The sequence below is a fragment of the Hypanus sabinus genome, chromosome 20 (assembly GCF_030144855.1).
Source record: "Hypanus sabinus isolate sHypSab1 chromosome 20, sHypSab1.hap1, whole genome shotgun sequence".
Lineage (NCBI taxonomy): Eukaryota > Metazoa > Chordata > Chondrichthyes > Myliobatiformes > Dasyatidae > Hypanus > Hypanus sabinus.
The window spans coordinates 48,736,025-48,761,958 of NC_082725.1; the positions used below are offsets into that span (position 1 = coordinate 48,736,025).

General features: G+C 37.7%; 1 protein-coding gene and 1 long non-coding RNA gene across 17 annotated transcripts in view; one reads left to right on the forward strand and one right to left on the reverse strand.

Annotated features, from left to right (window-relative positions):
- The window catches only part of LOC132378509 (uncharacterized), a 63,935-nt gene extending 47,850 nt beyond the window's left edge, over positions 1-16,085 (forward strand). For 2 of the 13 annotated variants that reach the window (XR_009507067.1, XR_009507072.1), the window contains exons 2-5: positions 713-6,016; positions 9,667-9,835; positions 12,060-15,396; positions 15,885-16,085. This is a non-coding gene — a long non-coding RNA (uncharacterized LOC132378509). Of the gene's footprint in view, positions 1-706; positions 6,017-8,973; positions 9,022-9,509; positions 9,836-12,059; positions 15,397-15,884 lie in introns of all 13 variants that reach the window. The other 11 variants (XR_009507077.1, XR_009507069.1, XR_009507068.1 and 8 more) reach the window with 11 other exon arrangements.
- cdkal1 (CDK5 regulatory subunit associated protein 1-like 1) overlaps positions 1-25,934 on the reverse strand; it is a 509,606-nt gene that overhangs the window by 297,103 nt on the left and 186,569 nt on the right. The window lies entirely within an intron of this gene.

Genomic DNA, 25,934 nt, shown 5'->3' on the forward strand with positions numbered 1-25,934 from the left:
ACTCTGAAGTGTTCTCTTGCATTTCTTATATTCCAAAGTACCCACTTGTATCTTCCTGCTATGCAGCTCCTTTTATTTTCTTAACCAGGGCCTGAAAACCTCTTGAAAACTTAAGTTCCCTAAACCTGTTATCTTTACCTTTCACTCTGATAGGAACATACAAACTTTGTACTCTCAAAATTTCACTTTTGAAGGCCTCCCACTTATCAAGTACACCTTTGCCTTTAAAAAGCCTGTCACAATCCACATTTGCCAGATACATTCTGATATCATCAAAATTGGCCTTTCTCCAATTTAAAATCTTAACGCACATACCAAACCTATCCTTTACCATATTTACTTTGAAACAAATGGCATTATTTTAACTGGATGCAAAGTGTTCCTCTACACAAACTTCTTTCACCTGCCCTGTCTCATTCCCGAATAGCAAATCAAGTATTTCACACTCTCTCATTGGGACTGCAACGTACTGATTAAGCTAACTTTTCTTAACACATTTGACAAACTCTATCCCATCTAATACTATAAGAATTCCAAACAATATGTGGAAGGGTAAAATCACCTACTATGACAACCTATGTTTCTTGCATTAGGGTTAGGGTTAGGGTTGCGAACCCTCTGCAAATTCTTTCCTTAAATCCCGCAGACTGATGGGCGGTCAATAATATAGCTCCATTAATTTGGTCATAACCTTCTTGTTCCTCAGTTCCAGCCATGAAGCCTCACCAGACAAGTTCTCCAGTCTCAAACAAGAGAAAATCTGCAGATGCTGGAAATTTGAGCAACACAGACAAAATGCTGGAGGAACTCATCAGGCCAGGAAGCATCTATGGAGAAGAATAAACAGTCGATTTACAGACAGGATGGGGGTCATTACCACAAGTTCAAGAAATCGATGTTCATGCCATCAGGTTGGAGGCTACCTAAACAAAATATACGGTGTTGTTCCTCCAACCTCAGGTTGGTCTTGAAAGCCACAGTTTGCAGACTGAATTCTACAACAAAAATAAACACTACCTCTAAAATGTAACCAAGTATCAAAAGAATTCTGAAAAACCTCTATTTCATACCATATAATTTTACACATCATGGAAGTTGCTGGCATCTCCTACATTTTACTTCACATTCTTCCAGTCAGATAAGTTGGTTACAAGTATGTTTCTAAAATCAGTACTCTGTTTATTATTCTTGCTCCACAGTTTCTCATTAACAATAATTTACACACTGTTCTCACTGTGGTCTCTTGCTACTAGTTCATGCAGGTTCTTCTCATGTAGTTATTCACAGATGACAAACCTTAGGGGTTTTTGCTCTTCTGGACTTTTTTTTAAAACAGTGTTCATCACTGCTTGTGTTTTCTTCACTGTGAGTTTCATAGCAATTGTTTTGAACATAGAGATCTTGGGTTGTTACTCACCATGAAACTCTGGGTCAAAAGTGAAACAAAAAAAGCTGTAAAAACAGCATGATCAATATACAACTATTAAAACATGCAGACACCATTGTAATCAGTGTACAACTAAGAAAGCAGTACAAAAACAATGAGCTATATGCAGTCAGCAAGACTTGGGGAAGCAAGTAGAAGTTCATAAGGTAGATCAAGCATTAGCAATACAGTACTTTAACAGAAACAGTAAATACAGGATTGCCACTTTTTGGAAAACACTTGTAAATCAAATGATGAACACTAGAATAACTGGAACCACTCATAAGTTATGTTCCAAAAATATTCTTAGAAAGTTTCCTTTTCATGAAATAATGTGTACTTTTAAGTTTCAGGGGCAATAAGTGGGAGTGAAATTCTTATTTGGTCTTGAGCACCAGGTACTGTACAGACAGTAAAAGCCTGGCGGTTTAATTGGTTCTTCTGAGCCTCACATAATCTGATAAATTCATTAATATTCAGAAAATAAACATAACAATGGCTTCGAAAAATTGAACTTCAATTGATTTTCAGCAAGTATCCCATGGGCTGTCAGGTTCTCAAAGCACTTTGTGAAGACATTTTTAATATAATGCTTGAAAGGAGCAGGTGACCTTGGGCTGATGGGCTTCAACACCATTCACCACTGGCATTTTTTACTTGCTTTACACTAGGCCTGATGTAAACTGAATGCTTTAGCACTGTTTTCAGTCAACTAATCTATTTTCCTTGCATTGTACGATCATTAGGATGGACCTTGGCTTTATTCCCCTACTAATTCATATGATTCTATGATCATCATTTCATGTTTCTTCAAAATCAGGTTTGTCATGTAATAAGCATCAAAAATAATCATGAAAATCACAGGCCTATAGTTTGCTGAGCTTTTTTCAACAGCTCTACATTAAAAAAAAAATCAGGTCACCAGTATGTAGTAGTCCCAACTTTCAAAACATCAAGTGACAGTGCTGGTGCTTTTCAAGGTTCCCCGGTGCAAGAAATCTGCTCTCACATCCTCCGTGAGGTTAGACCACAATATATTCATTTGAATGAAGCATGTAGGTCAGCGGGGAAAATAAGTTAGATGTCCTCTTATTTTATGTTTTTAATTATTTAAATGTGCTTAAAATGTTCTTCTTTAATTATACCATGAGAAAAGGGGACTGACAGAAAGCAGGTTCTCTAATATAAACACTGTTGCAATACACTGCTCTTTCAGAATAAAGATTCTCAATGAGACCCTAGAAAATGTGGGCTATTCATCTAGAAAGCAGACTGATGAAGAAATTTACCACTAACTTTTTGCACCAGCACAGCCTTAGATCAACTTAAGAAATATGTAGATGGAAGAACTGCAAATGATGGGATCTACAGCAACAAACAAGATACTGGAGGAGCTCAGTGGGTCAGGCAGCATCTATGGACAGAAATGGACAATCAGCTTTTTGGGTCACTATCAATATGTTCAAAGGTCAAAACCTCAAACTTAGCACAATGTTTGTGGTCTCCCAAGAAGCCATGATTCTGGAAATTTGTGAGACATGATTGACTTAAAGCAGGTAGCTCAAAATACTGGAAAGATACAACAAACATGATCTCCAGAAAAATTCCAGATCATGCACAGTTTCTTTCCAGGCCATGTTGTTCATTCAATAATACATTGAACCTTAATGAAGAAGGAAAGGTTAATTTCTCCAACAAATATGAACTTTAATTTAAAATGAATATAAATAAAATCAAATACCTTAAAATCATGATGACTGAAAGGCAGATGATCAGGCCTGTTAATGTTACTAATACACCTAGTGAGGCTACAACGCATGTATACATATATGCTGACCATCAAAAAACGACACTCGATACACAGAGAGAGCGCACCCTCACAACAAAAAATGAGGTCCAAACTTCACAGTCCCATCTCAATTGGCTGTGAATGCTGGAGAGCAATTGGAGAGCTAATGGGTAGGGTAGGCTCCAAAAATATGCTCACCCTCAACAGGGTCCAGCATTCAAGAGCCAAACAGAAGATTGAAGTATTCACAACAAGAAATGCTGAACAGATGAACTATCTTGGCTTCCTTCTTGGAGCTCTACCATCACAGAAGCCAAGTTTTCAGATATTTGATTCACTCATATATTCACTTATATATATTCACTCATATCAGTATATGGAACAGTAGTAACTGACAGTATTCCAACAACTCCACCCAAGCCCACAACATCCACCCACAAAAACAAGAGCAAGTGCTGGACTATCACCACCTGCAGGCTTCCCAAGTCACACACTATTTTTGGTTTTTGATTTGGAAACCCATCACTGGTCCATCATCATTGGATCGAAGTCCTGCAACTGCCTACAGAGCTGGACTGTGGAAGAACCTTTACTAAAATGACTGTAGTGATTCAAGAAATCATCTCCTTCCCACCTTCTCAAAGGACAATGGGGGATAAACAATAAATGGTGTCCTTGCCAGTGATAACCAGATACAGAATAATGAATAAATGAAAAGCAAATTACGGTGATGGTGGAAGGCCACCTCTAATTACTCCCATTTCTTATTGCCTTATAATCCTACAGATCTCTAGAGTTCATTCACTACAGGTTACACTGTGAAAAGTTTTTATCATTATCAAATTCTTTATGAGACTGGTTTCAAATTCGCTTTGTGAAGGTTTCTGCAGTTAATAAACAGTTCATAACAATCAGGATATAAAAAACAAAACTTGTAATAGATTTTGGAAAAAGTTTTTTTTGTAATTTTTTATTGAAGATCATCAAACATTTCCATAAGATGTATTTCAGACATTGTACATATATATCATATAATCATATATATCACAAGACCTTGGAAAAAGTTTTAAACATCTTTTATGCACATCAACGTGGGATGGTAGCATAGTAGTTAGCATAACACTTTACAGTACCAGCGACTTGTGTTCAATTCCCGCCGCTGCCTGTAAGGAATTTGTACACTCTCCCTGTGACCGCGTGGGCTTCCTCTGGGGGCTCTGGTTTCCTCCCACAGTCCAAAGACATATCAGTTGGTAGGTTAATTGGTCACAGTAAATTGCCTCGTGATTCGACTAGGATTAATTTGAGGGGATTGCTAGGTGGTGCAGCTTGAAGGGCCAAGAAGGGCCTACTCCGCACAGTATGTCAATAACTAGATAAAAAAAATTCTAATTCAATACCTTTAATAATCCATGATTTGAAGGAAAAAAAGACAGGCAGAGTAACAATTCACTCTACATCAGTAACCTATTACTCACAGCTAGAGCCAACAGATAATATTACAAACCTAACCTGACAGATGGTTCAATGAAGTCACATTGCAACTGAAATCTTCCTTGTCATTTCTTTCCTTGGATGTTTCCATGTACAATGGAACCTTTGCTTGCCGATGAGTAATTTTTTCACAGAATAGGTCATTGAAATATCACAGCATGAAGATGACTATTAGGTCATTTAGGTCCACATGAGTCCGCGTAACAGCAATTCAAGTTCCCTTCCCATACTTCTAGAGTAAATCGCTTCCAGCAGTAACCTAGCAAATTTTTCATTCTCTCTTGCCCTTTGTCTCGCTATTTTGCACTCACAGCTGTTGAGGGTTCTGGAATTGAAGGGCTGTTATGTTTTGTAACTTCAAACATGAACTAATTCAAAGGAAGACACACGAGCCAGGGAATGTGAGTCTATCTTTGTGTTAACTTGACCAAGGTGTGTACGTATCTCGAGGATGGTGATAACGTATGGAATTCAAGTATTTATACAAATAACCCGTAATGATTTAAAAGAACAAGCATGCATAATCAACCTATATATATATAAAACAAGATTACTCAGATACTACTTAAACACATGTAAGCCCTGGTTAAGTTTTTGCTCCTATGCTGTGTGTATTTCACTTCAGCAGTTCCATAAGAGCAGTCTGTTCTGCTTTCAGCCTGTTTGGGTTGGGCCGAGATAAGGGGCTTTATTGTTCAACTTAGGAATGTGGTATCACCCTATCAGGATGGTGGAATTGGGAGAAGGTTCCAGCGAATGCTGAGCGAGGAATTTTTGTGAAGTACACTTGTGTGGGCTGATGTCTTTTTTTAGCAGGAGCTGGGAGGAGACAGGAGGGAAGATGGCTGAGGATGTTGATCCTTTGCACAAGGTGTTTTGTGCAGATGAAAGACTTCAAGGAAGAGGGACCAATATTCCTGTGGGAGAGCCCATTTGTTCGAGATGGATTTTGAGCGACATTCAGAAGGCAGTATGTGTTTTCACGCTGACTGAGGGTCCAGCACATGAATTACAGATAAGTTCAAGATGAGCTCCAACTTACGTGCATTTTTGATTGTTTAATTATAATGGGCCCTTTTTGTTTCTTTTCCATTTTTTTCTTTAATAACTCTTTGCTTAAGTTAACATTCAGAAATATACTTTCTTTGTAACTGTATGCAGTATACAATCTGTTTTATCTTCCTGACAGGCGATTGCAGGGGGGCAGTAAATCACACAGCATTCGCACAAACTGAAAGACTTCCCAACCTCAAGGATTTGATGGGACCAAAATCGTAATCACTCTAGATGTATGACGCCTGTGAAAGGTGGGTTTCTCGCCATGTGGCTGCTAGTGAGGGGCAAATGAGCCACATTTCCAGAGATGCCCTGTAAAAAGTGGTTTCACACATTCTCTCTTTCCTGCTTCAACTCAAGAGAGAATGCATCTCAAATATACACCCAATATGCTATATAATACAACTACTATATACAGACATACATAGCATCCCAGTTTTAAAATTGCCCCACTCAGGTCTAAAAATTTAATAGAAGTGAAGGATTTCTTACTCTTATGGGTAACGCCTTTCCTGACAAAGGGGATCACTCTACTTGACAAGTGAGACTTGCGGCTGGGAAACAATCTTAGGTTCTGGGACCTCCTCCATGGTGTTTGGAAGAATTGATTCTGACACTTCATGAAGTGGTTCTGATAGCTTTGGACACCTTTCTTCTCCTTTTCTTGGTGTCTCTTTCTGGATCTACTTCAATCCTACCTTCTCTCACAATACTGGCTTCTTTAGATCTCACTCCTGCTCTTTTTCTTCTTTTTAGGATGCGTATCTCGGAAAAGTGCATTTAATTCACTTATTCTCTTAATCACCTTTCTATTCAAACAAGGGGACATGAGTTAAGGGGTACCATGAGGCGGAACTTCTTTACTCAGAGAGTGGTAGCTGTGTGGAATGAGCTTCCAGTAGAAGTAGTAGAGGCAGGTTTGATACTGTCATTTAAAGTAAAATTGGATAGGTATATGGACAGGAAAGGAATGAGGGGTTGTGGGCTGAGTGCAGGTAGGTGGGACTAGGTGAGAGTAAGCATTCAGCATGGACTAGAAGGGCCGAGATGGCCTGTTTCCATGCTGTAATATGGTTATATATGGTTATTCCTCCTTTTTAATCTGATCTCTCCTCTTGGCTTCCTCATCCACATCATCATCATCTGACAAATCCTCTGTTTTCTTATCTCCTTGTTTTCTGGGCTTCCTTTCATCTAGCTGGTCTTTGGCCTACTTTAACGAGCAGCTTTCAGTTTCCCACCTGCAGTTCATTCAATAATCGTAATGCATGCAGAATAAATTCTGCTTCTTTACACTCACAAAAGCTGATTGCTTGCAACTTTCATGAAGCTCCTTGAACTCTCTCCCAGCTTACAACGAAGTCACATTTCGCAAGTAGCTGCCTGATTAACAATTCAGAAACTTTCTCAGAAATGTTGCCCACAAAAACAGTTGCAGTCCGACCACAGTTTTCATAACTTTCATGATTTCTCTGAACAGTATGGTCCTTCTTTGGTCCAATATGCTTTCCAACCAGAAACACAGAGCGTGGCACCAACACTTGCTTGTCCCCTGTTGGGCAATGGTTCATGGTGTTCAGCATGGACAGGTGAGACTTGTGGCTGAAAAACAATCTTAGGTTCCTCCATGGTGGTTGTAGGAATTGATTCTGAGATTTTATGAAGTGGCATCATCCAATACCTTTCTTAATTCACTTTCAATTGGCTTCATTGCAAGAAATGTTGCAAGCAATTGGTGGATGGATCTCCAATCAAGTTGTAGTTATCTCAGCAGATCACACAACCTCAATGCTGGTCCTACTGTTTTTACCACATACAAGCTCAATGTGGCTTGTTGGTCATTGCATTTCACTGTTATGGATGTCATTCCCACAGGAGTTAGCTTTTCTCCAGTAAAAGCTCTTTGTTGAATATCTACAGGGTTCAGTTCAGTATCTTTGAAATACCTCTCAAACACATTTTGTGGAATGATTGAAATAGCTGAACCAGTGTCTAATTCCATTTTAATTAATTTGCCATTCACTTCTAGTGTAAGCCATATTCCTTGTCTATTGTTAATGTTGAATTTCAAGGCTGCACAGTCCTGTATCACTCTCATCATTATCAGATTTTTCATCAACCACATGCAGATTAGTGCTCTTTTTGAAACTGCAACTTTTCTTTTTAGCTTTTTCTCTTCCTTGTGCAGATCATTTGTTTTTGTCTGCACAGCACACACTTTGTATGTGTCCTACTTTGTTGCATTTTCCACAAGCTTCACCTTTAAACCTGCATTTGTTTGGTGAATACAAACTCTGCCATAACAGTAACACAATTTGTTCTGCCAGAGTGGTTTCTGTTTAGATATTACAATTTGTTCACACTCACTTTCTTTCCTGACTGCAACTCAATTGTTTTTCTGTGTGCAGTTTCCATTGAAACAACAATTTCAACTGCTCCCTTAAGTGTAAGTTGTGCTTCAGTTAGAAGCCATTTTTGAATGCTTTCTAAATGATCTCTTAGTGCATCATTAAGCCCATTACAGAACTGACAATGCTTAGGCAATCTCTTCAATTTAACCACATATGCGAAAATGGACTCCGTTTCTTTTTGATTTCACCTAGGAAGCCCTGAAGTGTTCTTCAATCAACAATGGCTTTGATTCTAAATGTTTCTGCATTACCTTGACAATATCAACAAATCTCATTTCTGCTGTTTGGTTGAAGCAGCTAAACTTTGAAGCAAACTGTATGCCTTTAAACTCAATGAACTCAGCAAAATTGATACTTGTTTCTCATTATTAGAGAAAATCTGCAGATCCTGGAAATCCAAGCAACACACACAAAATGCCGGAGGAACTTAGAAGTCAGGCAGCATCTATGGAAAAGAGAAAACTGTCGATGTTTCAGGTCAAGACCTGGTCTCGACCTGAAACATCGACTGTTTACTCTTTTCCATAAATGCTGCCTGGTTTGTTAAGTTCCTCCAGCATTGTGTGTGTGTTATTTGTTTCTCATTGGCTATTTCATTTGCTTCAAAATATTTTTGAATCAGCTCAGTATACATGAGCCATTTATTCGTTATGTAATCAAACATGTCAATCCTTCCGATGTAGCCAGCCAATTCTGAATATTTTTATGATTATTACCACCTGGCAACTCTTTATAAACTCATGAATTGTTCCATTTTCAGTCCTTTATTAAAAACTCAATTGTGTCTTCCCTTCCAGTGAACACATCTGCTGTTCCGCTGTTCCTCACTGCGCTTGCAATCTCAGGTTCATTTTAAAAATACCTCATTGCCAATGTTACATTTTATAACCTCAAACATTAAACTAATTCAAAGGAAAACATGGATTCCTGGAATGTGGGTCTAACTTTGTGTTTACTCTAAGTGAGGAGTGCACGTACCGTGTGGTAACTTGATGATGTACGCAATTCACGTATTTATACAAATAACCTGTAATGAATTATTTAAACAAACAAGAATGCTTAATCAGCCTATATAAATACATACACACAAAAAAGATCACTCAAATATTACTTAAATACTACATACACAACAAGGACATTTGTTCTTAAATAGTTCTTAAATAGGACACTTAGAATTGAAACAATGAATAAAGCATTGTTTTTCATTTTGCAAAATACATTTTCAGACTCACTCTACAAAGTATGAACATTTGTACTAACTTCACTAAAATTCAGAGATCCTATAATATCATCAAATAACTTTCAAACGAATCTTAATTGTTCATTTTTCCAGTCCTGATTCCAGTCAAGGTGGCACACGAGTACAACGACCCCACGATCAACATCTACTGGATAGACCATGAAACCATATATTTCACTTCATTTATGTCTTTTTCGTTTGATTTTCATCTTGAGCGTGATTTTGGAACTGTTGGGAATCTGATTTACAGTTGCAGATCGTTCGGATGTTTCAGCACTCTGCCGTCTCTGAGGATTCTGGGAGACAGGTAGCGTGCACAAACCTCGTGACGAGAAGGCAGCAGGACGGATCATGAGCCATTTGACCATTTAATTGATAAAGCGACGAGGAAGATTCAAACATTAAGGCAAATGCAGAAGGTGAGCACCGGCCATCTACCTGTTGATCACTGGTGGGATTTCTCTGACACCAGAGGGTGAAACTGCCTTTTGATCGCAGGTGGGATCACTCTACTACCAGAGAGAAGTGACTGCATTTTGATGGCTTGTGGGATTGTCTTCTGCTGGAGACAGGAGACTGCCTTTTGATTGTTGGTGGGATCACTATGCTGCTGGACAGGGGAGAACCTGTCCAGAAGAGATTGTTACCCAGATTTTCTGAGGTTTGGATATGGACTTGGTCTCTAGATTTTTTTTTATCAGTCTTCAGCATTTTTCACCCAAACCTTGATTCTTTTGTGTGTGTGGGAAAAGGGGCTTTGGGGGTTGATGTGCTTGTTTCATTTTTGTTCAGTTTTTATGCTGGGAGGAGGGACTTGGGGGTTGATGATTGTGCTGCTGTTCTTTTCTTTCTTGGTTTTTGTGGCTATCTGGAGAAGGAGAATTTCAGAGTTGTATCCTTTGATAATAAATGAGCCTTTGAAGTACTTAAAAATGTCAGGTGCAAAGCAAGCAAAACGTTTTCTGAAAACAAAATCCTGAAAATCACAGGTAACTTCAAGTACACTACTCATAAATGTTATACAGTGATTAACCTATTAAATGAGTTGCAAAGTATATTAGTTCAATTTAATTATAATTTGAACCGCTTCCTTTAAGTTGATTTCATCTAACCAAAACAGAGACACCTTTGAGCCAAAGGTGAACTAAGCTTGTTAAACATATTTGGCAGCCTTTATTAAAATCTCCAGTTCTTTTGTGTTTTGGGACTTAATGGATAAAAATGCAAATTAATGAAACTCAGCTACAGTTTATCATATGGAAAACATAAGTAAACATTTATTTTTAAAAAACAATACTCTAGTACCACCAAGAAACTACGAAAATTAAATTTTAAAGGAAATGCAAATAAGTGTTCTTAAATGTTCTTTTGAAGATCACAATAGGGGCAAATGAAAAAGGTAGATTAAATTAAGCTTTAAGTCAGAGATCCAGTGAATTATTGATGAGATATGGTAGTAAAGGCATTTTTATTCAGTAAAACTCCACTGGAGTCTGAATCTGGTCATGAATAGAAAGCACTGAACCATTAAAATGCCAAACAGTCACTTTTGAACAGAATCAGCCACCAAGGAAATAAAAAAAAGGAACATTTGCCTTTCAGTTTTTACCATATGCTGTGAATACTTCATAATGTCAATTGGTAGAGTGCTCATAACTTTGTGGTTTTATCAAGCAATTTCTTGACCAATTCCTACCTAGTTATCTAATGCATTTACTAGTTACTTCATGTATTTAGTCCAACAGAAGTGCCTGAGATTCCTTTACCTGCAGGCACTCACAAATAAATATCAAAAAATCAATGAAAAAATACAAATAATGACAAGCAACCAATGTTCAAAATAAGACAAACTGTACAAATACATTAGTAGACAGACAGATAAATGCGCACATACATAATAACAAAAACATGAGTTGTAGAGTCCATAGATTGTGTTCACTGATCAGTTCAGTGTTGGCTGAAGGGCAATAACAGTTCCTGAACCTGATAGTATGGGCCTTAAGGCTCATCTGCCTCCTTCCCAATGACAGCAGCATGGCTTGGATGGTGGAGAATGCTTTCTTGTGGCAGCACTCCTTATAGATGTGTTCGATAGTGTGGAGATCTTGTCCTGTGAGGGACTGGGCCGTATCCACCACCTTTTGTAGAAGTTTTGTTTTAATACAACGGGACAGTTACTTTTGTTGTAATAAACACATGAGTGAGCTATTCTCTGTAAGTGTACAGTTTTATAACAGAACTTCACAACTTCTGCTCACAATTTGGTACCAGCGTCATCTTTACACCCCCATTTCTGATAATAGACAACCTTGCCTTTGGCCTCAGTAGTAAGATATTGAAAACTAGATCCAAGAAAACAACTAGCATTAAGTGTTGAAATGTTCTTGTGGATTCAAATGACTATAATGAGGACTAGGATGCATTATCAAAAATTCACTTGCCATCCATACCAAAATGCTCTGCTGAATGAGCGGAGCTTAGAACCTTGACTGCACTTGTTCTGAAAACAGATTGAAAATAAATCTCTGGATAATCAGTTCTGATTCAGCCAAATCCCTTTGTAAAAATTAACTCGCATTTCACCACTCCTAATAAAGTGATAGATTAAAAATGTGGTAAAATGTGGTTTGTGGTCCTGCCTAGGTATATACTGATCAAGACGCTGGGCATTACCGTGGTATTTTCAATAAGCTATCTCATGTGTTCTTCAAGACGGTGTGAATGAGCAAAATAATGAGCTGTTGGAGGAATTCAGTGGATCGGGAAACACCTGTCCAGGGAAAGGGACAGTCTTTAAGAAAAGCTGGGCTGGATAAACTTTTTAGCTGTAGCCTCCTAAAACAGGTGAGGCAATCTTTTGGAATAGTCAGAATATACTTCTAATTCAAATGCAAATTGCCAATCGCCAAAATGCATCTGACAGTTATCAGAGCCTGCATGCAAAATAGTCTTGGCACTTTTTTCAAAAATAAAAAAAGTCCTTCAGATCAATTACTAAGAAAGAGTAAACAATGCTTCAAAATGGTGCAGTGGTTAAGAATACAACTTCTTTACTTTGTGCCAAAAAGACTATTTTTAAGAACTGCTTTCACATACTATCCATCCTAGGAGTCACAAGTTTGGGACTCTCAATTGAATAAAGCAACCCCAAATTTTGTGGGAATTGTTTTTCTTTTGACTATATTCGGCACCTGCCTCCACTCATGCACTCTGTTAACTTTGATGGAGAAGATAGGCTTTTTTGGAAAAGAAAGATGTGCTTTGGACCAAATACATCTTTTGAAATAACTAACTAATAAAAAAGATATTTTTCAAGTTTTTCAATGAAGAATTTTTACTATTTTTAAATAGTTAAAATAGTTTGATTAATTGTTAATAATTTTTTGAATATTTACAAACACATTTTTAAAAACATTAAGCTGGGTGCAGTTTGAAAAAATGTCCAAGATTTTTCATCATGTCTGACAGTGCAGTCCTGCCAGATGATGGCATTTATATTAAGAAGGACTGAATCATAAATTACCTTTGCTGACAGAGTTGAAGTTGGTTTTATTGAGGAACGTACTGCTAAGTACTGCAGAGAACTAGTGAGTAGATGAGTGGAGAGTGTGCTAAATTTGTTGCAAACAGAAAATTCTGATCAAATGGATTTTAAAATTAAAAATATAAAGAAGTTTAGTACTGACATTTTAACTTTTATGTTGAATATGAAGGTTCCATTATTTATATCCACTCTCTAAAATATTTAGTAGGTTGTTTAAAGAGTTTGCCTTTTCCATCCTAGTTTGGTTACCCCATTAGTATTTTGTAGTGTCATAAATTTCTCAGTCAACTTTATGACTGCTATTAGTCAGTTTCCCTCTGAACTGATGGCTTTCAGCAGCACACGTCATAAAAGGGGAACCTCTTCCTAACGAGGTTGGAAGCTTTCATTGAAGTCAGCAGCAGAAAATTGCTTCACCAATGACTACAAGTTTCAGACCATTGTATTAGAAAGAATTACTGGCCGAGGTAAACAAACACAATTTCTGTCCTTCACTTGTGTCACGCTTCAAATATTATTACCACTGTCATAATTTTGACATTTATCCTTTACTTTATATTCTTCATTTGAAATACAAAGACGCAGGATGGTTTTTTAAAATTTGAAAATAACTCAAAAACACATTTTTATTTGCATTCCAAACAGCCTTCAACTGAACTTTTGTGGTCAGATTTGACAACTGAATAATACCTGGAGAATTGCGTAAATTTAATACTTCTCAGAATCAGGTTTAATATCACCGACATATATTGTGTATTTGTTGAACTACTTTTTTCAATAAGTGTTATGAGATTTCAAATGTTTGTTATTTAACAGTAACTTAAAATATTTTTCCTATTCTATTTTTAAATATACTACCTAGCACATAAACTTTTATCTGACATGTCCCTCATCAATAGTTCCTGCTATAAAAAATGTTTTCTAATATTAATGCAGTATCAAGGCCTTCCTATGCCCTATCTTTATCAGAGGAATGCACAGTGGGTTTGCATTTGATCTTCAAAAGTAGTAAGTATATTTCATGATGAACTGTGTATCCTCATTTTCATTTCAATGCCTGAATACCTCATTACTGTTGGCTGTATATTAACTAGAACATGAACAGGAAGGCTGTTGAAGGATACAAAGAGCAGATTTTGCGCAGAAAAATGACATTTACTCCCTCGATTTGTTTGCTATCCTTGCCAACTTAACCCAGCTGATCTCTACTGATCCTTCACTTGTCATTATCTGTCTTGCTGCCATGGTAACCCCTACTATTGTACACAATGCATATGCAGGTGTTTGTTTGGAATATAGCCGTCCTTCCCTTTTCTCATCAGGGTCATAACAACTGAGCACCATTAAATCTTGGGAAAGCTGATGGCTTTGTTAAATTGTCAATCTCCTCAACAAAACCTTTCGCACAGAGGAGTTGGTTCATTCTATACTTACTGTATTTTACCAAACCCCATCTTTTCTTTTACTTTTTTATAGCCTCCATCCAAATTCCACTCATTGGTCTATGAAATTTCATGTTAGTTGTAAATTTGAGGTAAATCAGAAATCATGCTGATTCGTTATGTCAGTTGTAGGTACAGATTTTATGTACAAATGGAAAGGATTAAGAGATAATCAGTGTGACTTCAGAAAAACCTGTCCCACTGATTTGGCTGGGTGTTTTGTGGAGGTAAAGTAGTTTGATGAAGCTAGGATGATGGACTTTCATAAGGTCCCATGTGGTAGGCTGCTCCAGAAGATTAAGGTACATGGGACCCAAATTACACTGGCTAATTAGATACAAAATTTGCCTGGTGACAGGAGGTGGAGGGTAGTGCTTTTCTGATTGGAACTCTATGTCTGCTTGCATACTGCAGAGATCAATGCTGGCACCTTCTTTGTTTGTGGTCTTAATCTCATGGAAGTGAATGGAGCAGAGATGTGGTATGCGAAATTTTGTAAAATATTAGATGAAATTCTGACACTTGAATTCTTTATGAGCTCACAGCAAGGAAGGTGTCAAGGTTAAACACCTTAGGTTTGTTAAATGTTTGCTGATAGCAGCCACAGTATTTACTGGCCTCAAGGCATCAGTAGCATGAGAACAAAAGACCAGAGTTCATCTGTTTCTCAATGCTTGTGGAACTATAACATCTCTATTTCTCCCTTTCAGGGTTCTTTTGAAGACCCTGACCTGGAGTTACATGCTGAGTTCGGTTTGTTGTGGGAATGGGACCCACTCTCGGGGTTTCACAACCGGCCGCTTCTCGAAATGCAGCCTGGAAGATTTATCACGCCTTCAGGGTGCCGGATCTTCATGGCTCTGGAGGTGGGCAGACTCGAGGCTGGTGCGTCGTGGGAGACGGAAGATCGAAAGCAGCGAACTGGCTGCTGTCTGTGTGCTCAGAGACCCGAGTTCTTTGGGCACAGAGCACAGACTGTTAATATCATAAATCGGTGAGTTGTTCTGTTATGTCTCCCGTTACGTTGTGAAATGGGGACACGTCTTTTTCCCTTATTAGGGAGGGGAGGGGGAGGGGGGAGAGGGAGAGGGAGAAGGAGACAGACAGCGGTATGTCGAATTACCGGGTGAACGAGCAGTCTTTGGGGTACTGCAAGTCTCTGTCTTTATTGATGCTTTGCTGCACGCTTGAGTGCTCAGTGGGGGAGGAATCGTTGCTTTGTTGTTGCTTATGTGTGGGGGGGGGAGCTTTGGGATTCTAACATTTGCTGTCGTTCACTCTTTGGGGCACTCCTGTTTTTGTGGATGCTTGCGAAGTAGAAGAATTTTAGAATGTATTTTGTGTACATTTCTCTGACATTAAATGCACCTATTGAAACTGAGTTAGTAGCACGAGAACAAAAAACCAAACAGTTTGTCTGTCTCTGTGTGTCTCACTGTGCTTGTGGATTGAACCCTATTTATTGAGGTAACTTTCACTCAGTTCACGGGACTTCACCTAGACTGAAGGATGGTGATTTCACAAGTCGGAATTCAGAGTTCCGACAACAACGGTAATCAAATTCCCCGACAACAGCAACAATCAAGTGAGACTACAAATCGTGAGCACTAAAACTTGTGTAACTTGCTACATGGAATTATGTGTGGTTTATTTATGCTTTCTGCTTCATGATAATAAATTATGTGTAAGTTACTTTGTCATGCCTGTACACTTATTTCCACATCTCCTGGAAACTTTAATTGGTTTGGATCTTTTGGGTCTGATCAACTCAGCCCATTACAAGGGGGTATGATTTTTAAGTTTGCCGATGACATAAGAGATGTGTGGTATTGTTGATTGATCAGGCCACAAAATGATATAAATCAGTTGCAAGGACATGACAGTGGTGGGCAAAATGGCCTGTTTTTGGTGCTGCATAACTGTAAAACTGCATCCTAATTGAAGAAACTCACTTAAGAGTATAGTGAGGAATGGACAGTGTAGACTGCATCTTTATGCTTCAAAAGTTTGTATTAATGCACCAATGGGGAATTTGTTGCACATACCAGGAAAAGCGTACAAGGAAAACACAAGAGAGTTCAAAACCTAGCTTATCCATTTCCCTATTTAGACACTTCCTGACTCACTGAATTCCTCCAGCAGTTTGATTTTTGCAAGTATGCCAGGAAACTAAATGCTCCTTGGCTAATAATCTTGAGTTTTAACTTGTTATCAATATGTTTCCAGTTCCAAGCTGAAATTATCCGAAACTTTATACAAGTACAGCAGGCAGAATATAAACAGAAAACCACTAACTAGTTAGTGCTATAACTTAAGATGCAGAACATAATAGTATTTAAGAGATATATTAAATGCTTCATGAGATCAAAAACGTTAACATTGATTATTTGCAAGTATCATTAAAGCTTACAAAAGTAATTCAGTCTTGAATGTTAGCAAAATCCACAGAATTAACATAACACTTGTTTCTGTATAGAACTAATATGAATGGATACAGATGTGTTCTATAAAATACTAAACTTTTTTTAGTTACTACATTTCAAATTGGCATCAATAGTTCTAAAAAATGCATTAACATCTTTCAATCGTCAAGTGAAACTGAAATTGTTTAGTATGAACAAGCCAAAATGTTATATTTTTGTTTCCTTTCCTGCACGGCTTCATTCATATCTCAACACTGTCATGACAACCATAGTTAAATCCACCAGAAATTTGTACTTGGACTCTTAAAGAATATATTTAGCTTTTAATCTCCACATAACGAATAACCTGAATAATGATCTGAATTTTACAATCCTAACAATGATGAAACTGTCAATATTTGCCTTTGTTACACAGTGAGATTAACAGCAACTTCTACCGGGTTTGCATATGCCTGATTAAACATGGAAATTCAGAGCCTGTTATCAGTCCTTTCTACACACTGCATCATTGCAGGTTAAAAGCATTTGAAATCACTTAAATAAACTTAAAGGTCATGCTAATTATGTTTTCTTCTTGTCATTAAAAACCCTTTAAAATGTTGAATGATATGTGACTGACTGAGTTTTAAAACCACACTGTCATAATCTTTGCTAAACAACCTCTCTGACCTTGAGCAAATCACTTAATGTAGGTAATATCAATATTCTCCCATTTCATGAATAAAACTCCATTGATTTCAATTACTTTTTAATAAGTTTGGGATTATCTCATTTTCTGTTTTATTTCTTCATGGCTAGATCAGTTTTTCTTTAATTTGTTTACCAAAAGTAAATTGAATGATAAAACTACTTGATATTTTCCAGTTGACAATCTGGCGAGTTTACAATGTGATTGGCTGCTTAGCTTGTTTAAATAAAATCACTTGGAACTAAAGTATCTGAATGTTACAGAGAAAATAATCCCAAGAAAAATTAAATCCAATACTAAGGTCATGATCATCGTGAACAGTTTTCTTCCAGGAAAGTATTATAACAATAACTGAGTTAACTGCCACAAAAAAACTTATGCAAAACAGAACTGCTTTTGCATATGAAAAAATGTCCAATTACTTGAAGTTATACACATGGTAAACAGGAAGATTAGCTGCACTAGAATTAGTTTACAGTTTTGATATATATTTTACTGGTTTAGTATTATCAGATAGTTTCCCACAGTGTACACAGGAAGTGCCTCAATATCCATCAAAGACCTTCTCTATACACTCCAAACCCTAACACTAAGCTCCAAATGCTGTTTTTCACACATTACTTCCTGAAGATGAAATAAGATGCAATATTTATTTTTAAAAAAAATAAATTTCTCTTCCAATGAATTTATTATAAACAAGTAACATACGAAGAAAATAATCAGTCTTGCCATAAGAAAATAAACAAATACACAAGCTCGAAGTAGATCAAACTGCTTTATAATAAACTGAATACAATTGAACTGGTGTAACAAATTAAATATAAAAACACTAATTGTAATATATGATGAAGCTACCAATGCTGAATGATCTCCAAAAGCTGAATAATGAAAAGGATATTTTCTTGATTGGTGTTCAATGCTAACACTTCACATAATATGCCCTATCCTGGCTGATATAAATGGCAGCATTTAGATTCAACAAATAATTGCAGAAATTAAATTAGTGAAGTAGTCAACACATCGTGTTATTTAAAAAATCAGACATAAATGGATCTATCAGAGATAGAATTCTATATCCACATACTGTGGGAAAATGTACATGTTAACTAGGATTGTGGAGCAATTAAACATTAGAAACAATTATTGTTGCAAAATAATTTATTATAGTTAATTAACGACAAAGTATATCAATAAATTACATTTTTTGAATTTGTTATGTTTATTTACAAATTAGCTCTCTTTTAAAATATTAATTATTTTAAATTGTTTCCCTAACTTGTACATTTTTGATTCGAGACATTCAGAAACATCCGGATAGATCCAGTTTTGGATTGATCGTCCTCTATTTCTAGACTACCAAGTAAATCTGCTTTATCAATTCAGTCTTTCCTTTCTAATTACGGTATCTCCAATGTATGGCGTTTTCTCCATCCAAATGTGAGCTATTACAAGGACATGGTTTAGCTAACCATTAAATCCAAACTTTCTTCCCACAGTTATCTTACCAATGATGTATGTCCTGGGTCCGTCTGAAATAGCAGCAACCATACTGATTTTACTTTGAGGATTTACAAATTTATTAATTATATTAATTGCAAGAAGCTGTGGCAACATAAGTAAATTTATAACTTCATCTTTGCCTTAATCTTGCACATTAGTTGTGATTAACCAACTGTTCTAATATCATTTCTTTTTAGCTGACAATGCAGATCCATTTACTCGGAATTAACTGGGTCTCAGTTAAATATGAATCTAAATACACATGCCATAAGAAGGTTAAACAGTTTTACCCGACATAATTAGTAGTTTCTGATTATCTCAAGGCCAGTATTAATAAAATTATCCCTGAAATTAGTTTTAAAAGTATTCAGCATTCTGCATCTAGTTCTATTGGCCTTCAAACAATTATGCAAACAAAGCAAGGAACTACAGTCCTCTGCAAAAGTCTTAGGTACATATTGATAGCTAGGGTGCCTACGACTTTTGCACAGCATGGAGCAGACAGCGAGTTTGTAAATGGTGGAAGCAAAGGGTGTTGGGATTGGCAAGCACCATGTGGGATAGGTGGCGGAGAAGCTGTGCCAGGGTTGTGGGTGGCACGGGTGCAAACACACCCAGCCTTGAGGCACCAGGCAAGGATATTCGATTTCAAACTATCGGCTTATTGATCATTACAGAATGTCTCTCTGGTGCTTGCCACTCCCTCTCTGCTCCCCTCCCCTTTTCCCAACCACTATTTCCTTCTCCCTGTCCCCTTCTCACTCTCAGTTCACAAGAGGGACCCATATAAAAATCAAGTTTATCATCACTCACATACACATCATTAACTTCGTAATTTTTGTGGCAGCAGTACAGTGCAGTGTATTACTATAGTATGGTGCAAAAGTCTTAGGCACCCTAGCTCTATGTATATGCCTAAGACTTTTGTACAGACCTATACATTCTGCACTCAACAACCAATAGCAGCTTACTATTTGCTGGATGCATTAGATAAGGATTCAGCGCCAGCACAATTACACCCATGATATTCTGCTTCAGCTCATTTTCCATCATTGAAAGACTTCCACACTATATATTTTTTTCTTTTCAATCTTGTTCCACAAATAATGTTAGAGAACAGAAGAATGTAACATAATGCTTAAAAGGTTAATTCTTTCGGTTTGTTCAGTGCATTTAGCAGTTAGAGCTCGGGGAATATTTACACCAGTGGCAGTTATCCTAATTAACACAAGTTATGGAAGTAGAATTTCAATTAGTAACGTGTTAAGACAACTTATAATGCATTACTTGGAATAGAGTTTTTTCCTGTTCTAACTTAAACATTTTTAGAACCAGAAGAATCTCAAACAGCAAAGCATGATTGTATACAGTACTAATCAGATGTTAAGAATCAAAAATTTATTCCACACCTAAAACATGAATTCTTTGGCTGACTGCGATTTCAACTGCCTTATCTAAGATGTTCATAACTTTTATTATGTACTGTCCTGAATTACCATGCATGGGCACTACCAAAACATTTTTAAAACTGATCCAGAAAATGACATAGCGGATTAGAAACTGGCCAAGGCCTGCAAGAAGGAAGTCCACAGTTTAGTAGGTAGTCAGTTAAAGAAATTGCTATTGATGCTAAACAAATGAAAATTGCAGGTGGAATTATTCATTATTGTACATTTATTCTCCAAACTATTTATTATGCAGAGTAGAGCATTTAAAGAAATGCAAAGTATTTTGCATGAAATTAAGTGCATGTTATCTTCTGTTTAAGTATAAGTAACACCTCATTCACTTAGAAGAACAGAAGATTTTATATTCATGGTTTGAATATTACTTGTTCACAATTAGGATGCAAAACTGGGCTGAGACGTGGCAGATGGAGTTCAATCCAGATAAGTGTGAAGTGGTTCATTTTGGTAGGTCAAATATGATGGCAGAATATAGCATTAATGGCAAGACTCTTGGCAGTGTGGAGGATCAGAGAGATCTTGGGTCTGAGTTCACAGGACTCTCAAACCTGCTACACAGGTTGACTCTGTGGTTAAGAAGGCATGCGGTGCATTGGCCTTCATCAACCGTGGGACTGACTTTAAGAGCCGAGAAATAATGATGTAGTGACATAGGACCCTGGTCAGACCCTACTTGGAATACTGTGCTCAATTCCGGTCAGCTCACTACAGGAAGGACATGGAAACCATAGAAAGGGTGCAGAGGAGATTTACAAGGATGTTGCCTGGATTGGGGAGCATTCCCAATGAGAATAGGTTGAGTGAACTTGGCCTTTTCTCCTTGGAGCAACGGAAGATGAGAGGTGACTTGATGGAGGTATACAAGATAATGAGAGGCACTGATCGTGTGGATAGTCAGAGGCTTTTCCCCAGGGTTGAAATGGCTAGTGCGAGAGGCATAGTTTTAAGGTGCTTGGAAGTAGGTACAGAGGAGACGTTAGGGGTAAGTTGTTTACGCAGTGGTGAGTGCATGGAATGGGCTGCTGGCAGCGATGGTGGAGGCGGAAACGATAGGGTCTTTTAAGAGACTCCTGGACAGATACCTGGAGTTTAGAAAAATGGGTAAGCCTAGGTAGTTCTAAGGTAAGGACATGTTCGGCACAATCTTGTGGGCTGAAGGACCTGCATTGTGCTGTAGGTTTTCTATGTTTCTACTGTATTGAAGTACCAGTGCAATTTCTCCTAATAGACAGCTTGTCTCCGGGAAATGAACCAGTTCCATTGTCACAGAGAGAAAGTCCATAAGTCAAATTTGTCCATAAATGGCATCAACAACACACAAGACTTATGAGAACAATTACTAAAAATAGAATGAGAGGGGAGACTGGTTCTATACATCTTTTGACTCCTTATCCAATCACTTTATGATGTTTAACATCCCTATATTAGATTAATATTTAATAACAATTCAGGCAATTCCAGGTAATGCATTTGTGTTACTGCCCTAAAAAAGAAATGAGTATATGTCAGCTATTATTAGAACAGTCAGTAAGCACAGCTGTTTGTGAGTAAGGCAGAGCAAATTTATGTTTGATTGAGGACTGCAGTTCCATGATGTATTAATCTATGGGCACATGGTAATAGATTGGTAGTCAGCATGGATCAATTGGGCCAAAGGGCCTAAACAAACTCACTAAATATTGCAAGGCTGGAACTGCCTAAGGAGTTTTTCATTCTAAAGAGGAATCATGCAAATAAGATAGCCAGGAGTCCAGAATCAAATCCAATTCTTATTGATTTGGTTTCCCTTTCTTGACTGCTCACTCTGCATAGAGAGTAGTCATGGGCTAGACATTCCCAGGATGACGTCGCATTCTATTAAGAAAGCAATTTCCTAATCTTATGGGATTCTGATATCAGGTCTATCTAGCAGCGTTCACTGAAACTTTCAATCACAAATGCCACCCTCTGCCATCACACTACCTCTATCACCAAGCCAACTTTGGATCTACTTTGCCAACTTGCCTTGGATCCCATGAGTTTCTTATCAATGGAAGCTTGTACCACTTTACTGCCCATGTCCACATCAAACACACTGCCCTCATTACGGTAGTTGTTTAATTTTTCAAAAATAATCAAATAATCTGAATTTACCAATAACAAAAAGTGAATTGATCCCTGATCAACTCCTGCTTTCCCAAATATAGATTAATCCTATCACTGACATCCAACATAAGAAAAGGGTCCAAATTTTCCAGAGACTTATCACAGATCTTTCCTTAATACACCTAAAAGTCTCCCCACTCCATCAGTCACCAAAACTGATTACATCCTAGGAATGACAAATGCCTCAAATCTCTTCTTGTGCTTCTATATTACCAAGTCCTGCTCCAATATTTGGTGAGCTCCCTTTAAAATACATCCAGACTCTAGGATCATTTTCCCGTTTACCTGCACTCCAGGTCCACGAAATCCCTCCGAGAATTCCAAGAACCTAAAATCTCATTCCAATGTCACAAGATCCTAGCAATATATCCAATTATCAATAAATGAATTTCTCTGGTCTTCACCATAGCACACGTAAACTATTTAACAAGTCACAAAGCCTCTATGGGGAGAGGGGTTAGAGTTTAGGTTTCAGGTTAATGATCAGAATCTGCATAACTTGCTGAAGGTTTTCTGTTTTTTTTCCAAACTTTGTTAAATGAATGTGCATTATATGATACACATCTATAGCATATTAAATATGCTTCGTCTTCATGCTTTATGGCTACCTCATGTCTGCCACTTTATTTCCTATTGATGTATTTCATGCATCATCTTCTTCTGCATTATGTCTTCTTAAATTCACATTTAGAATATACTCTATATAAGCATGTTAGACTGCTGCACATTTTTGGATAATTGAGGGTAAGCTTTTATGGCATCTTGGCCACAATCTCATTATATTATGGATGTGATTCAGCTTAGCATATAAATTATTTAAAAATTATAAGTAAATTTCTATTCTTGAGATGAGGTAATAATTCCTTTCATGTCTACTTGTCTTTATACCACTAAATTCTCTTATGGTTGACCAAATTTACCTGCTGCATTACCAAGTAGTTTAACGTTCTTCACTGTTTATTCTTGGGATCTCCAAAATGCTTTTCTTAAAAATCATGCAAGTATGTTTAAACTGATTTCTATACATCCCTCCCCTCACCATCCAAGGCCATGATCTCTTTTCACTGCTGTCATCAGGAAGAAGGTACCAGAGCTTCAGGATCACGCCACCAGGTTCCGGAACAGTTATTACCCCCAACCATCAGGCTCTTGACCCAGAGGGGATCCCTCAACTTCACTCACCCATCACTGAACTGTTCCCATTGAAATGGACTCACTGTCAAGGACTCTTCATCTCATGTTCTTAATATTTATTGCTTATTTATTTATGATTTTTTTTCTTTTTGTTTTATTTTGCACATTGGTCGTCTGTCCTGATCGGTGCAGTCATTTGTTGATTCCATTGTGGTTCTTTTATTTACTGTGAATCCCTGCAAGAAAATGAATCTCATGGTTCTATATGATAACATACCACCTCCCCACCCCCACTTCCTACCTCTACAACTGTTCTACAAATGAATTTGTATGCTCGTTCAATGAAACATACGCTCTTAGAATTTCCACTGGTTGTATGGCTTCATTCTTTTCCTCTCTCAACCCAAACTCAGGACTTGTGTTTTAATCCTTCACATCACAAATTAAATCAAAATCCAAAATAATTATTTCAATTTGTGACACAGTTTTAGAATCAAGTCGTGCAGCTGGAAAATGAAATAAGGAAAAGCACAGACATGCGGCGGGGGGGGGGGAGCGGGGGGGGGAGCGGGGGGGGAGAGGGGGAGAGGAAGGGGAGGAGGAGAGGGGTGAAGGGGTGCAGGGGGGAAACAGGGGAGTGGAGATGGGGGAGGGAAGGAAAGAGCGAGAAGAAAGCCAATGGAACTGGAAAAACACATTCAGTCCAAAACCACTCAAAAAAGGAAGATGAATAGAGGACATAATAGATCAAGACAAAAGAAAGAGTAAACAGAGGAAGATCTCCACACGTTATGATAACAATCTGTTCCTAACAACAGTCAATAGCCAAAACAGTTCACAGGTCGGAAATGTGGCTACCTAGCGATAAAGATGCATGAAATCATTGGCCAATCAGGGAATTTAAATTAACCATTTTGATTATTCTGCAATAGATACTAATATTGCCATAAATTGAGTTACCACACTGCAGTGGATGTCTGAAGCCAACAGCATCCAGCAAATCCAATCCACCAGTTTCCTAAAAGCTGGATTGTGTATGTACAAGCTGCACGTAAGTCAGGTATTCATACTTCAGCAAAATCCTGTATACATTATAAAGCTTTCAGAAATGCCAACAGTAACATCAGCAACCTATCACTCACATACTCATTATGGCACAGTAAAAGGACATTCGGCCCATTTGATGCATATTAGCTCTCAGCAAAGAAATCCCAACAGGACTATTTGCTCTCCCTCACACATGCCCATCAACCTCCCTTTGATTCCTTTGCCACTTACACTTTGGGAAGTTTGCAGTAGACAACTAACCTATGAACTCATATTTGGATTATGGAAACCGAGAACCTAATGGGGAACACCATGGTTGCAGGAAGAACTTGCAAACTCCACACAGAGTTGAGGATCAAATCCAGGTCCCTGAAGTTAAGATGCAGCAATGATATTTAAACCAGTCTATTATTTTAGTCTTTGAGTCTATCCTTTCAATCAGAATCATATTTGACATCAACTTCAATTAATTTCAGGTCATATCTCATTAAAAAAGACAGATAAGGGTATTTTAAGAAGCATAGAAGTAGGTGTAAGAGTAGATGAAAATCAAAGCAGGATGGCAGACACTGAAAGTATAAAACAAAAAAAAAACTGAAAATGTTGGATGCTCACAGCAGGTCAAGCAACCGTAAAGGAAGAAGAAACAGAATTAGCATTTCAGGCCAAAGGTCTTTGTCACAACACACTGTTATGAAAGTAGACAGGTACTTTCCATTAATAGTGGGGCTATCTTTATATAATACATAAAGGAACAAAACAGACTGTTGTGCAAAAGTCTTAGGCACATTTGTATAGCTAGCGTCCCTAAAACTTTTGCATTGTACTGTAGTAATTATACATATTACACTGTACTGCTACTGCTGCAAAAAAAAACAAATGTCATGACATATGTGAGTGATGATGAACCTGATCTTGATCTGGATCTGTACTGTGGATCAGGCGTGAGAAGGGGGGCAGGGAGTAGGGAATCATGGCTGGGCAAAGGGGAAGGGAGAGGGGAGAGAATAGGAGGAACCAGACACACAATCTGTAATGATCAATAAACCAATTGCTTAGAATCAAATGATCTTGCCTGGTGTCTCAGACTGGGTGTGCCTGCACCCATGCCATCCCTTGCCCCTGGCAC